Source organism: Jaculus jaculus, chromosome 4, assembly GCF_020740685.1.
Source record: "Jaculus jaculus isolate mJacJac1 chromosome 4, mJacJac1.mat.Y.cur, whole genome shotgun sequence".
Taxonomy (NCBI): Eukaryota; Metazoa; Chordata; class Mammalia; order Rodentia; family Dipodidae; genus Jaculus; species Jaculus jaculus.
Window position 1 is genome coordinate 3,424,519 of NC_059105.1, and position 14,301 is coordinate 3,438,819.

Below are 14,301 nucleotides of genomic sequence, written 5' to 3' on the forward strand. Positions count from 1 at the left end.
CGGGTCCTGGAGAATTGAACCGGGATCCTTTGGCTTTGCAGGCAAATGCCTTAACCACTAAGCCATCTCTCCAGCCCCATCTTTCAACTTCTTTTCCACTACACCATCTCTCCTAGGAAAAAAATTTAACTTGACAGAAATTCAAGGTTATCTCCGGCAAAAGAGGGAGTTCAAGTCCAGCCTGTTGAGATACATGAGACCCTATCTCCAAAATTAAGGGAAAAAAAAAAAAAAAAGAGGGAAGGAGGAAGGAAAAGAAATAAAGAGATAAAAAGAAAAAGGAAGGGACTTTCCAGTGGCACACAGTGCTTGCTGTTACGCCCAGTTCTCGGCACCCGCAGTGACCACCAAGGAGAACCAAACACGCATGCAAGGAGCTTTATTTCGGGCTTGAGCTCGGACTCTTGACTTCACCAGTGCAGTGGATCCATACAAGAGCCGAGAGTCGTGGTAGGGTAGGGTTTATATAGGGATCTGAACATAGAAGAAGGGGATGGGCACATGACTGGTTGATTTAAACAGTAACTGCACTTGTACTCTTCTGATTGGCTTGGGATTTTGGCGGCAAAGTTGGGGCAGGAGCTAGGGGAACTCCAGGCAGATGAGGTAATGTCCATTGTGATTGGCTAAGCAAGTAGCGATAACATTTGTATGCTTTCGATTGGCTGGGGCAGAAAGGCAGAAGGAACAGGCCTCAGGCATGTCCTGGGCATGTCTAGGGGTGACTCAGGCCCTTGGGTGGATATCTTTCCTGACTATATGTCAGCTCGATTGCCTCCAGCTTAAGCAGGAACCTGAAATTTAGGCCTAGCCAGGGAAGCACCCTACTGAATCCCTTCATGGCATGGGTTTAGTTTCTGGGTCTTTCACTTGCTAGAACATGGTTATAGAAAACGGGAGCCTCTGTAGCTCCCACCCTGAAGGCTCCAGATTGCTAGACTAAGTGAACGTGGCCCCAGCGTGTGGACTGTGGCCTTCTCAAAAGAAAGCAAGCCGGGCATGGTGGCACACGCCTTTAATCCCAGCATTCGGGAGGCAGAGGTAGGAGAATCGCCGTGAGTTTGAGGCCACCCTGAGACTCCATAGTGAATTCCAGGTCAGCCTGAGCTAGAGTGAGACCCTGCCTCGAAAAACCAAGAAAAAAAAGAAAAGAAAAAAAAAAGCATAGGCGAGGGGGATGGCCCAGTAAATACACTTGTCACACAGTGTGAGTACCTGAGTTCAAATCCCCAGGTCCCACATAATCCAGAGGCAGTAGCTTGAGCATTTGTAGTCCTGACACACCTGCTCCTGCATTGGCAAGGGAGATGGAGCAGGGGACACCCCCAGAAGCTGATGGGCCGGCCATCTAGCCTGCAAAGAGCCACAGAGGCCCTGCCTCAAAGAAAGTGGAAAGTGAAGGCCTACACCTGGCCTCTGTAGATTCACCATGGTACAGACACACCCCCACCCTCACAGCAAACATGCACACACCCTGAAAAATAATAGAAGTAAACGCAGGTGAAGCTAGGGCATGACTTAATGCCTATTGTTACGCTTTTAGCGCAGGCGCGATTTTCCTTCAGTGTGGTAGCACCTGGTTCTCTTGATGTTGTGAACATCCAACCACAGCTGTTTTAGGTCGCAGCTAACCAGTCAGACTTGAAAAGCATGCTCCAGCCCCTGTGTCAGGCACCCGTCATCCCAGCTGCTCTGGAGATAGAGGCAGGGGGATTGCTTGAGCCCAGGAGTTCGAGACCAGTGTAGGCCATGTGTTTGGTGGGTCCCTGTCTCTAAGAGAAAGGAAAAAAGCCAACATTGAAGGGCTTGGATTTACTCACACTATGTTGTGTGAACACAAGACAAGCCCTGTGCTAAAACTCAGCACACAGCTACAGGACATGTCTCATGATTTTGTTTTTATTTTCAACGTTGCATGTATGAGTTTTTTTAATATTTTTATTTTATTTATTTTTTTACTTTAAAAAATTTTTATTTATTAGTTACATACACAGTCATGTTGGTACCATCGTTAGCCTCCTCCCTGCCCTCCACAAGGACCCAATATTTTTATTTTATTCATTTATTTGAGAGAGAGAGAAAGAGACAGATATATATAGAGAGGGGGAATGGACCACCAGGGCCTCCAGCCACTGCACATTTGCTCCAGATGCAAACCCTAACCTTTAAAAATAAAAAAAAGAAGTAGAAGACAAAGACCAACCCAAAAGTAGTTCTGTCCTACACACACACCATGGCATGTGCGCACCCCTCTCACACGTACACTAAGTTACTCAATCAATGTTTATTAAAAAATCAGCTCATAGGGAGGGAATTACCATGGGATTGTTTTTTATAATCATGGAAAATGCTAATAAAAATTAAAACAAAAAAATCAGTTCAGCCCAGCAATTGAGAGGCAGAGGTAGCTGTGAGTTCGAGGCCACCCTGAGACTCCATAGTGAATTTCAGGCCAGCCTGGGCTAGAGTGAGACCCTACCTCAAAAAAAAAAAAAAAAATCCGTTCAGGGCTAGGAGATGGCTCAGTGGTGAAAGGTGTTTCTTTGCAATGCCTCCTGCCCTGGTTCAATTCCCCAGGACCCATGTAAAGCCAGATTCACAATGTAGCCCCTGCATCTGGAGTTCATTTGCAATGGCAAGAGGTCCTGGCATGCTCATATTCTTGTCTGTCTGTTTCTCAAATTGGTAAGTAAATACAATAATTTAAAAATTCAAAAATGGTGGTGCACGCCTTTAATCTCAGTACTTGGGAGGCAGAGGTAGGAGGATCGCCATGAGTTCCAGGCCACCCTGAGACTCCATAGTGGATTCCAGGTCAGCCTGGGCTAGAGTGAGACCCTACCTCGAAAAACCAAAATATAAATAAATAAATAAATAAATAAATAAATAAATAAATAAATAAATAAAAATTCAGTTCATAGCCTTATTTGTTTATTCATTTTTTTCTAATGGCAGGGTCTTACTGTAGCCCTAAACCTGGCACTCATCCTGCAGTCCCAGGCTAGCCTTGAACTCACAGTGATCCTCCTACCTCTGCTTTCCAAATACTGGGATTATGAACTTCCACCTTCCCCGGCAGTTCATAACTTTCCACTCTTGCTTTTGTGGATGAGTTGTGTTGAGGAGGTTCCTGTGAGAGAGCACCTGCCTGGCCTGTACAAGGTGCTGGGCGTGATCCCCAGTACCACAAATAAATAAACCGGTCACATAATCCTGTTCTGCTCACCAGAAACCGTTAGTCTTTCATTTCACAATCACAGTGGTAAGTAGTAAAGTAGAAACACTTTGTACTGGAAGATGAGAAAGGATAAAATTAGAATAAACCATGACATTTCTCTCTGAAATGCTATGTCATAAGCAGATTTACCCACCCACATTTATTTATCTATTTAATTTTTTAGAGGGAGAGATTGAGAGAGAATGGGTGCACCAGGGCCTCATTGCAAACTAACTCCAGATGCATTCACCACCATATGCATCTGCCTTATGGGGTCCTGGAAAATCAAACCTGGGTCCTTAGGCTTCACAGGCAAGTGTCTTAACTGCTAAGCCATCTCTCCAGCCCCCCATCCACATCTTCAAAGAGGTAGAGTCAAGACCATTTCTGCTTACGGCCAACTGATGGAATGGTCAGGTGGGAACCTCCCCCATAGAAAATGAGGCAAGGCATCTCTGTCACTAAGAGCGCTGGTGACATTCAGGATGTTAGACTGGTGTATTAGTCAGGGTTCTCTAGAGGAACAGAATTGCTAGAATGAATTATTTTAAAAAGGGAATTTATTGGATTAGCTTACAGTAGTCCAATAGCAGTTGCAGGCCCGAGAATCACCGAACCTGGTAGCTGCTCAGTCCACGTGGCCAGATGCCTCAGCAGTCCCGACCCGGCACTGCAGATGGTGCCGGAAAGCCTGGAGGCTTCCTGAGGAGCCGCAAAGCCTGGAGGCTTCCTGAGGAGCCGCTGGGTTTCGATCCACGTGGGTCTTCAGTTGATGCTGGTCTTTAGTCTGCACTGGTCTTCAATCCACGCTAGAAGGTAGGGAGCAGCTCCGGCAGCCAAGTGGAAGGAAGGAAGGAAAAAAAAGGGAACTCTTCTACCCAGAGCTTCCTTATATCAAGTCCCTCTCTGAGCGGGGCTGCCCACTCTGGGGGAAGGGCTCACCCTGGGAGAAAGACCTCCTCCTTTAGCTGATCCATCCTAGAAGCAGCCTGTGGATTACTAAACAGATCAAGTTGACAACACCTTAACTAGCACAACTGGTGAGGGTAGTTCATGTTTAGTAAAAGTATCTACAACCAAGTAGCAAGGAACTCAAATACTAAGACAAGTAATAATTGAAATAGCAAGTAATAATTGAAATACCATATTACTTTAACTTCTTCAAACATAGGCGGTATTTTATCTCATTTTGAATGTTTATGTTTGGCTCCTATTTTTTTTTTTTTTTTTGTCCTGAATGCACTATGTAGTCCAGTGTGGCCTTGAACTCATAGCCATGATGCCTCCTGAGTGAGAGTCAACATGCCCAGTGAGGGTGTAGCTGAGGCTGGCCTCAGACTCCGTAGAAACTGCTTTCCAGCGTGTTCCAGCCACCACACCTGGCAGTATCGATTTATACAGACAGATAACATCTATGCCATATGTACACATACTGTGTTCCGCTGTAATGTGACAAGTGTTTTCTTGTAGCCAGTGAGAACGCTTTCTGGGTTGGGCATAGCAGAGCACACCTGTAACACCAGTATTTGGGACACATAGGCAGGAGGATCAGGTACAGAAAGCTAGCTGCAGCTACATAAAACTGTAGCTGAGGAAGGAACAAAAAGGTTCATTTTTTTCTCGGAAAATATTAACAAATGTATTAGTTACCTTCTTGTTGCTGGGACAAAATACCTGACCAAAAAAAAAAGACTTTTTAGAGCCGGGCTTGGTGGCGCACACCTTTAATCCCAGCACTTGGGAGGCAGAGGTAGGAGGACTGACATGAATTCAAGGCCACCCTGAGACTACATAGTGAATTCTAGGTCAGCCTAAGCTAGAGTGAGACCCTACCTCAAAAAATTAAAAAAAAAACAAAACCAAAACTTTTTAGGGGCTAGAGAGATGGCTTAGAGGTTAAGGGACTTGCCTGGTGTGGTGGTTTGATGCAGGTGTCCCCCATAAACTTAGGTGTTCTGAATGCTAGGTTCCCAGCTGATGGAGATTTGGGAATTAATGCCTCCTGGAGGGAGTGTATTGTTGGGGGTGGGCTTATGGGCTTTATAGCCAGTTTCCCCATGCCAGTGTTTGGCACACCCTCCTGTTGCTGTGGTCCACCTTATGTTGGCCAGGGGGTGATGTCCACCCTCTGCTCATGCCATCATTTTCCCCTGCCATCGTGGAGCTTCCCCTCGAGCCTGTAAGCCAAAATAAATCTCTTTTTTCCAGAAGCTGCTCTTGGTTGGGTGATTTCTAACAGCAATACAAACCGGACTGCAACAGTAAAGTGGTACCGAGGAGTGGGATTGCTGCTAGACACCTGACTGTGTGGCTTTGGTCTTTTGGAGCTGATTTTCAAGAGGAATGTGGCAGGATTTGAAACCTTGGCCTAAGAGATGCCTTGCAGTGCTGTAAGTACAGCTTGATGGTCTATTCTGGCCAGAGCTGAAAGACCTGAAGGCAGTAAGAACTACGGACTGTGGTTTTTGGCTTATGAGGGTGAGAAAGAGCTGTGCTTGGACTGGGCTATCAGTTTGTGAGAGAAGCTTGCTCTTATGCCCATGTCCTGAGAAGTTGTGCAGGGTTGCTTTGCGTCGAAATGAACTGGTGTGAGCAGAGGAATATGGCACAGAAAGAAAAATCTTTGGGTGAACTGCTGCCCGTTCAGCTGCAACTGAGAGATTACAACCTTTGAGACTGGACTAGCTGACCTGCGCTGGGGCAACAGAAAGAATGTCAACTCTTTTGAAGGAGCCTGAGTGCTCAAGGAGTGCCCTGTTCTTCAAAGTCTGCTTTATTCCCCCCTGGATTAACAAATTGGCACCCTACCTGGTATCATGGAGTATAAGAAATGCTGGAAAGAGGGTCATTGAGTTTGCAACACTGTCTTGTGTTTTGGAAATGGCCATGGGCAGTGTGAAGCAGGTTTGCTGATTGCCTGCATAGAGACCCCATGGGGCCATGAGGATGAACCGTGGCTTGCAGTGGAGACCCAGTGGAGATGCCGGGACCATGAGATGGCTGCCGAGGAGCTGCCGGCCCCGATGAAGTTTTCCAGGACTATGAGTAGCCTAGCTGGAGGGGCAGAATTGGAATGCCAGAGACTTGTTGCTGGTTAGAATTATCGGTCTTGAAGATTTCTCACTGGCTAGAGTTGTTGGACTTGAAGCTATAGATGTTTGTCCTGGTTGTTTTAAATCTTGTAATGGTTGAATGTTTCTTTGCTATGCCCAATGCCATCTTTTGCAGTGTTAATATTTATTCTGTGTCATTATGGGTGTTTTGAGGTTATATTTTGGTATTATGGCTCAGTTAAAAGATCTTGAACTATAGGGATGTATGAACATCATTGGAATTGATAAAAACTATGGGGACTTTTAAAGTCAGACTGAAAGCATTGTATTTTACATCATGTATGGATATCAGTTTATGGGGGCCAGGGGCGGAATGTGGTGGTTTGATCCAGGTGTCCCCCATAAACTTAGGTGTTCTGAATGCTAGGTTCCCAGCTGATGGATATTTGGGAATTAATGCCTCCTGGAGGGGGTGTATTGTTGGGGGCGGGCTTATGGGCTTTATAGCCAGTTTCCCCATGCCAGTGTTTGGCACACCCTCCTGTTGCTGTGGTCCACCTTATATTGGCCAGGGGGTGATGTCCACCCTCTGCTCATGCCATCATTTTTCCCTGCCATCATGGAGCTTCCCCTCGGGCCTGTAATCCAAAATAAATCTCTTTTTCCCAGAAGCTGCTCTTGGTTGGGTGATTTCTAACAGCAATACAAACCGGACTGCAACACCTGTGAAACCTAAGGACTCATGTTTGTCTCTCCAGACCCCACATAAACCCGGTGCCCAAGGTGACGCAGGCACACAAGGTCGCACATGTGCACAAGGGGGCACACATGTCTGGAGCTCGATTTCAGTGGCTGGAGGCCCTGGCGTGCCAATTCTCTCTCTCTCTCTCTCTCTCTCTCTCTGATTAAAAAAAATGACATAAAAAGACTAGCCGAGTAAGCTGCGGCTCCAGGCTGTAGTCCATCCCGGCAGGAAGGCCTGGGGGCAGGAGCCTGGAGTGGTCTGGTCACTCAGCACGGTGAGGGAGCAAACAACCGCGCTGCTGCTCACTCAGCCTTCTCCTTTTCACTCTTTTCTTTGTTTTTTTCAAGGTAGGGTCTCACTCTAGCCCAGTCTGACCTGGAATTCACTATGTAGTCTCAGGGTGGCCTCGAACTCACAATGATCCTCCTACCTCTGCCTCCCGAGTGCTAGAATAGTTCTCTCCTTTTTATGTAGTCTGGGAACCCAGCCTATGGAATGGTGCTACCCACAGTTAAGGTGGGTCTTACCACCTCAATTAATTAAATATAATCCCTCACAAACACACAAAGACAAATCTAGGGCTTAGTAATTAAGGCTCTTGCCTGCAAAACCTAAGGACCGAGGTTTGATGCCCCAGAACCCATGTACTATTTTCTTAGAAATATTGTAAGCAAAGCTGGCGTGGTGGCACATTCCTTTAATCCCAGCACTCGGGAGGCAGAGGTAGGAGGATCACCATGAGTTCGAGGCCACCCTGAGAATGCATAGTGAATTCCAGGTCAGCCAGGGCTAGAGTGAGACCCTACCTCATTGCCTCCCTGCCAAAAAAAAGAAAGGAATATTGTAGGCCAGGTGCACAAGGTGGCACATGTCTGGAGTTTGTTTGCAGTGACTAGAGGCCATGGCATGCCCATTCTCTTTATCTCTCAAATAAATAAATAGGACTTCCAGGTAAGAAGCAAACCAGCCTATGATGGGATTTAAGCAAAACCATAGCAAAATACACTTTTCTTCTGAAAAGTGAAGGTATATAGGTTTTTTATTGGCCACAGTGAAGAAGCAGGAGAGACCAAGTTTACCAGAAAGGAGGAAACAAGTCAGAATCCTGCCGAGGCGTGTGCGACCCGATCCACGCAGATCTGTGCATGCACACATGTGGCCCAGCACCGAGCTGCGGCATAGAGGCCAAAGGAGGGGATTTCCCAACCTTGTCAGCCTCCTTGCAAAGGCAAGAAATCTGAAAGGGAGACAGCAGAGACCAGGTGAAGAGGACGCAGGCAGGACCAGCTGAGCACTTCCAGTACAACTCCAGGCTTCCTGCCCTCTCCCATTCCCCAACCATCAGAACCATGAGCCTCTGGATAATCATTCAGCCTCCAGCGGCAGGTCATCCAGTGCAGCTGATCAGAACACCCAATTCACAGCGCAACACAGAGGAATCAAGGTGGGCACATAGCATTGGTGAGACCTGAAACCACCCCAAAAGGTAATGAGGATGACTGACAAAAAAGCAGGTGCATAGGCCTGCACTGAATGTGCTAATCTGTCTTTCCATGTCAGGGCAGTTTATAGGTTACATAATCATGGTTGCCTTTACCATTTTCAATTAAGCTGTATTTGGGGGTTGACTATCATTGCCTTTGATGCTTTCAGATTCATAGGGCCTTTGTCTTTTTTTCTGTCTTTATTGGGGACAGGGTCTGATTCAGACCCAAACTGACCTGGAACCCATTTCAGAACAGATATCTCAACCTCCAGGCTGACAGGATTAGGGATGTAAAGCAACACACACCCTTAGGGATTTTGCCTTTATAATGTTATCTGTTTCAATCCCCACACTTGCACACTCTGTGCTGGTTTTTATGGAATGTGTGTATTGCTCAGTTGAATTTTATAATTTGCCAGTAAATTGCTCCACCCATCCCACTAGAATACTTGAATAGCAGACAAACTCAGCACCTAGGATTACTTCTGTGGTTGGACTGGAGTACAAGAGCTACGCGTGACACCTTAGACTCCTATACTGAAGGCATATAAAGTTGGATTTCCAAGTCTAAGAGCACTGCAGATAATTAGAAAACCCAAGCATCAAATCAACTCAGGATGTAAAAATCACTACATTATAATACAAGGAATACAAAGAATCAAGACAAGACAATCCCACCAAAAATTGCAAATCCATCAAAAATGACCCCCAATGAGACTGTTTTAGATGAAATGTCTGACAGTGATTTCAAAAAAAAAAAAAAGATTTTATCTATACTCAAAGGAACCAAAGGAATCAAATAAGAAAACAAAGGGATTAAAGAAGAAAACAAACTCCTGAAGGAATCCCAAGAGAACATAGGAAACCAGCTTAATGAAATAAGGAGGTCATTACATGACTTGAGTAAGGAAATAGAAATACTGAAGAAAAACCAGGCAGAAATCCTAGCACTGAAAAACACAGTAAGTCAATTTAAAAACTGTGGAAAGTCTCACAAGTAGAAAGGAGAGAACACAATATCTAAGCTAGAAGACCAGATGGCAGATTGAATACAGTCCAACAAAGAGAAAGACAAGCTAATAGGAAGGTATTAATGGGAATTTCAAGATATTTGGGACACTATGAAAAGATCAAACATAAAAAATCAGGGTATAGTAGAAGGAAAAGAATTTTGCTCCAAAGGCATAATAAGTGTTTTCAATAAAATCATAGAAGAAAATTTCCCCCAAATTGGGAAAGAAATGCCAATGCAGATACAGGAAGCTTTTAGAACACCAAAGAGACAAAACCTGGAAAGAACCTCTCCTCACCATGTTATAATTAAACTACTAGACATGCAAACCAAAGAAGATATATTGAAAGCAGTTAGAGAGAAAAAGCAAGTCACCTATAATGGGAAACCATCAGGATCACAGATGATTACTCAACACAAACTTTAAAGGCCAGAAGGGCTTAGAATGATGTATTCCAAGTTCTGAAAGATAACAACTGTCAACCCAGGTTACTTTATCCTGAAAAGCTATCTATCCAAATTGAAGAAGAAATAAGGACATTCCACAACAAAAACAGGCTAAAGGACTATATGACAAATAAGCCAGCTCTACAGAAAATACTTGAAGGAATCTTTCATACTGAAAGAAAGCAAAACACACACATGAGGTAACAGGAAAAAATAAACCATACTCAAATAACAGTTAAAATAAGAGAGGAAAGGGAAGATAGGAAGCATTACAAAACAAGAAGGATGGCGAGAACACATACCTTTCAGTAATAAATCTTAATATCAATGGTCTCAATGCCCCAACCAAAAGACACAGGCTTGCAGCCTGGATTAAAAGGCAGGATCCTGCTGTTTGTTGCCTCCAGGAAACTCGTCTCTCAATAAGAGATAGACACTGTCTTAGGGTGAAAGGATGGAAAATGGTATTTCAAGCAAATGGGCCTAGGAAACAAGCAGGGGTTGCTATCCTAACATCTGACAGGATAGACTTCAAGCCAATATTAGTGAGGAAAGATAAAGGTCACTTTATACTGATTAAAGGAACGCTCCAACAGGAGGACATTACAATCCTAAATTTATATTCAGCTAACAGGGGGACTCCCAATTTCATCAAACAAACACTATTAGACTTAAGGTCACAGATAACACCAAACACAATTGTAGTGGGTGACTTCAATACCCCACTCTCATCAATGGACAGGTCATCCTGGCAAAAAATAAACAGAGAGACATCTGAATTAAATGATGGAATGCAACAAATGGACCTAATAGATAGCTATAGAACATTCTATCCAAATGCTACAGAATATACATTTTTCTCAGCAGAACATAGAACATTCTCCAAAATAGACCACATATTAGGACAAATCTTAAGCAAATCTTAACAAATACAGGAAAATTGACATGATCACTTGTACTCTATCTAACCACATTGGGATTAAATTACAAATCAGCAACAAGAAAAACTACAGAGCAGACAGAAATTCATGGAGACTACACAGTACACTATTGAATGATGAATGAGTCATTGAGGAAATCAAAAATAAAATCAATAAATTCATAGAATCAAATGATGGTGAGAATACAACATATCAAAACCTTTGGGACATAATGAAGGCAGTCCTAAGAGAGAAATTTATAACTCTAAGTGCCTATATTAAGAAATTAGAGAGGAGCCGGGCACGGTGGCATACGCCTTTAATCCCAGCACTCGGGAGGCAGAGGTAGGAGGATTGCTGAGAGTTCGAGGCCAGCCTGAGACTACATAGTGAATTCCAGGTCAGCTTGGGCCAGAGTGAAACTCTACCTTGAAAAAAAACTTTAAAAAAGAAAGAAAAGGAATCAGAGAGTTCAGAAGTAAACAACTTAATACTTCCCTTTAAGGCCCTAGAAAAAGAGGAACAAGGCAAACCAAAAATCAGTAGATTGGAAGAAATAATAAAGATTAGTGTAGAAGTTAATGAAGTAGAAACCAAAAACACAATCCAAAGAATCAATGAAGCAAAGAGTTGTTCTTTGAAAGGATAATCAAGATTGGTAAACCCTTAACAAATTTGACCAGAAGAAAGAGAGAAATGTAACAAATTAGAGATGAAAAAGGCACCATTACAACAGATACCAAAGAAATTCAGAAAATCATAAGGACATACATTAAGAATATATATGTCTCTAAGTTTAAAACTCTTAAAGAAATAGATGATTTCCTTGATTCATATGACCTACCAAAATTAAATCAAGATTAGATTAACCATTCAAATAGACCTATAACAAGTACAGAGATCCAAGTAGTCATAAAATGTCTCCCAACTAGATGACTCAGAAGGCATCATAGTGCCGAGAAGAAGTGACCGAGGAGTGCTCAGCGCTGAAATATCTCTATCACACCTTCCAAGGCTCAGGGTCTAATGCAGAAGAGGTGGCAGAAAGAATGTAAGAGCCAAAGAAGGGTGGGACTCCTTACAACGTGCAGACACAAAATGGCCTGGATACCCATGACCCCACAGTGCCTGACACTACCTATACAAGACCATCATAATAGGAGGAAAAGATCATGACATCAAAATAAAAGAGAGACTAATTGAGAAGGGGAGGGGATATGATGGAGACTTTTTAAAAATTCATACACAAATAAAATGTAAAAACTGCTAATATCTGATTTCTGTCCCTATTTTACTTGTCAATCATATTCTTAAGATACCCTTTGACTCCATGAGAAAAAATATCTAACACTCAGAACTACTGATAACATGGAGGAAAAAAATATCATTTTAGAATGAAATATTTCCCATCATAGTCAACTCTTAATCATGTTCTCTATATATGCAGCATGCTAGCTGGATCTCTTTTGGAATAATTGTTACACATTTGGCATGGAAAAAACCACAGATTGGTATCTTTTTAAAAAGCCAACCATGAGTCAGACAAGGTGGTGCACACGTTTAATCCCAGCACTTGGGAGGCAGGGGTAGGAGGATCACTGTGAGTTCGAGGCCAGCCTGAGACTATAGTGATCTGTATAGTGGACACCAGATCAGCCTGAATTAGAGTGAAACCTTACCTTGAAAAACCAAAAAATAATTTTTTAAGACAACCAGATAGGCCTCGCCTACCTCCTGCAAAATACCCATAGTTGCATTCTGGAAGTGCAGATCTGTCTTAAAGTTCTGAGCAATTTCTCACACCCGTTGCTGGAAAGGGAGTGTGCAGGTCAGAAACTCAGTGGACCTCTGATAGAGGCCAATTCCAAAGTACCTGGTTCTAATGATGTTTCTCTGCCCCTCCAGTAGAGGGTGCTCTTGCTAGCGGCTTTTGAAGTTAGTTGTTTCCTGGGTGCTTTAATACCTGTAAGGGTGTTTGCTTTGTGCAAGCCATGGTGTAGAAACCACCATATTTTCTTACCATCCTCCTTCCGCTGCAGCTGAGCAAGCCAGGCGTGGCACTGGCGTTAAAACAGTGATGCCCCCCCAAAGTTTTCAAGTGGACATGTTTGTGTTCCTACTGGTTCACATTTAATCTAGATGCTTGTGTCCGCAAGCCTCCAGAATCCCAGGTAAAACACTACGCGTGAACTGCAGCTTAGTATGGAGGCTACAAATGAGTTGAAATACTATGTGTGCAGTTGCACTGACACACCAGATTGTCATGTGTGTGTTCTACTATCCTGTCATGCTGATGAGAGCCAGCTCATGAATGAAGGGGACAGCCAAGGCTGCAAGTGCCTCATGCCTTCCCGATAGCAGCAGTCACGCTGCAGGGCCCCGCCTCCTGCAGGGGAGGATGTGGCTTAGGTGTCTGGAAAAGGCAACCTTCGGCCCATGCTGGATCTCAGCCCCCATCTGCCTGGAGCAGACTGGACTGGACTGTACGGATGCCTCTGGAAACCTAGCCTGGGTTGACCTCCAACAGTGAGAAGCAGAGGGTCTCAAATTGGAGCAAAGTGACTGAGGATGCGTTTAGGTATTTATTTTAATATTTTTTGGTGGTTACTCTGACTTATGATTTATTTACAAAATGTCACCACATAATAAGAACTTCATTAAAAAAAAAAAAAGAAGGTCAGCATTGGCCTCGTACAGGCTCTTAGTTAAACAAGCCTATAAAAGACACCTTAGTCCCCTGGCCCCAGGCTCACTACTGTTCACTAAAATTGGATACAGGCCCAGATGCGCTTTCTCAAAGAATCTAATTTGATTGGCTGGGGACAGTGAGGACTCAAGCAGTCCTATCAACCTCTATAAGAAGTGTAATATTTTTATTGTTTATTTATTTATTTATTTGGTTTTTCTAGGTAGGGTCCCACTCTAGCCCAGGCTGACCTGGAATTCACTATGGAGTCTCAGGGTGGCCTCGAACTCACGGCAATCCTCCAACCTCTGCCTCCCAAGTACTGGGATTAAAGGCATGCGCCACCACGCCCAGCTAATATTTTTTGTTTGAGACAGTCCTATGTGTCTCAGGTTGGCCCCAAACCTGCTACATAGCCAAGTTCTCGAACTTCTGGCCCGCCTTTCACCACTCCCAGCTTGTGAGATTGCAGGCACGCACCACCACACCCAGTGGTTTTTTGTGGTGTTGGGGACCAAACCCAGGGCTTTGAGCAACTGAGCTACTTCGCTAGCCCATGGTGACTGTTGTGAGGGCAAGTGGATGACGGCTGAAATGTGATTTAGGGGGCCATGGATATAGCATGGTGGTAGATTCCACGTTTAGGATAAACAAGGCCCTCAAAAAATCCTCACACAAAAAATTTTGGTTTTCAACTTGATTTTATTTATTTATTTATTTTCATATCTGAGCCAA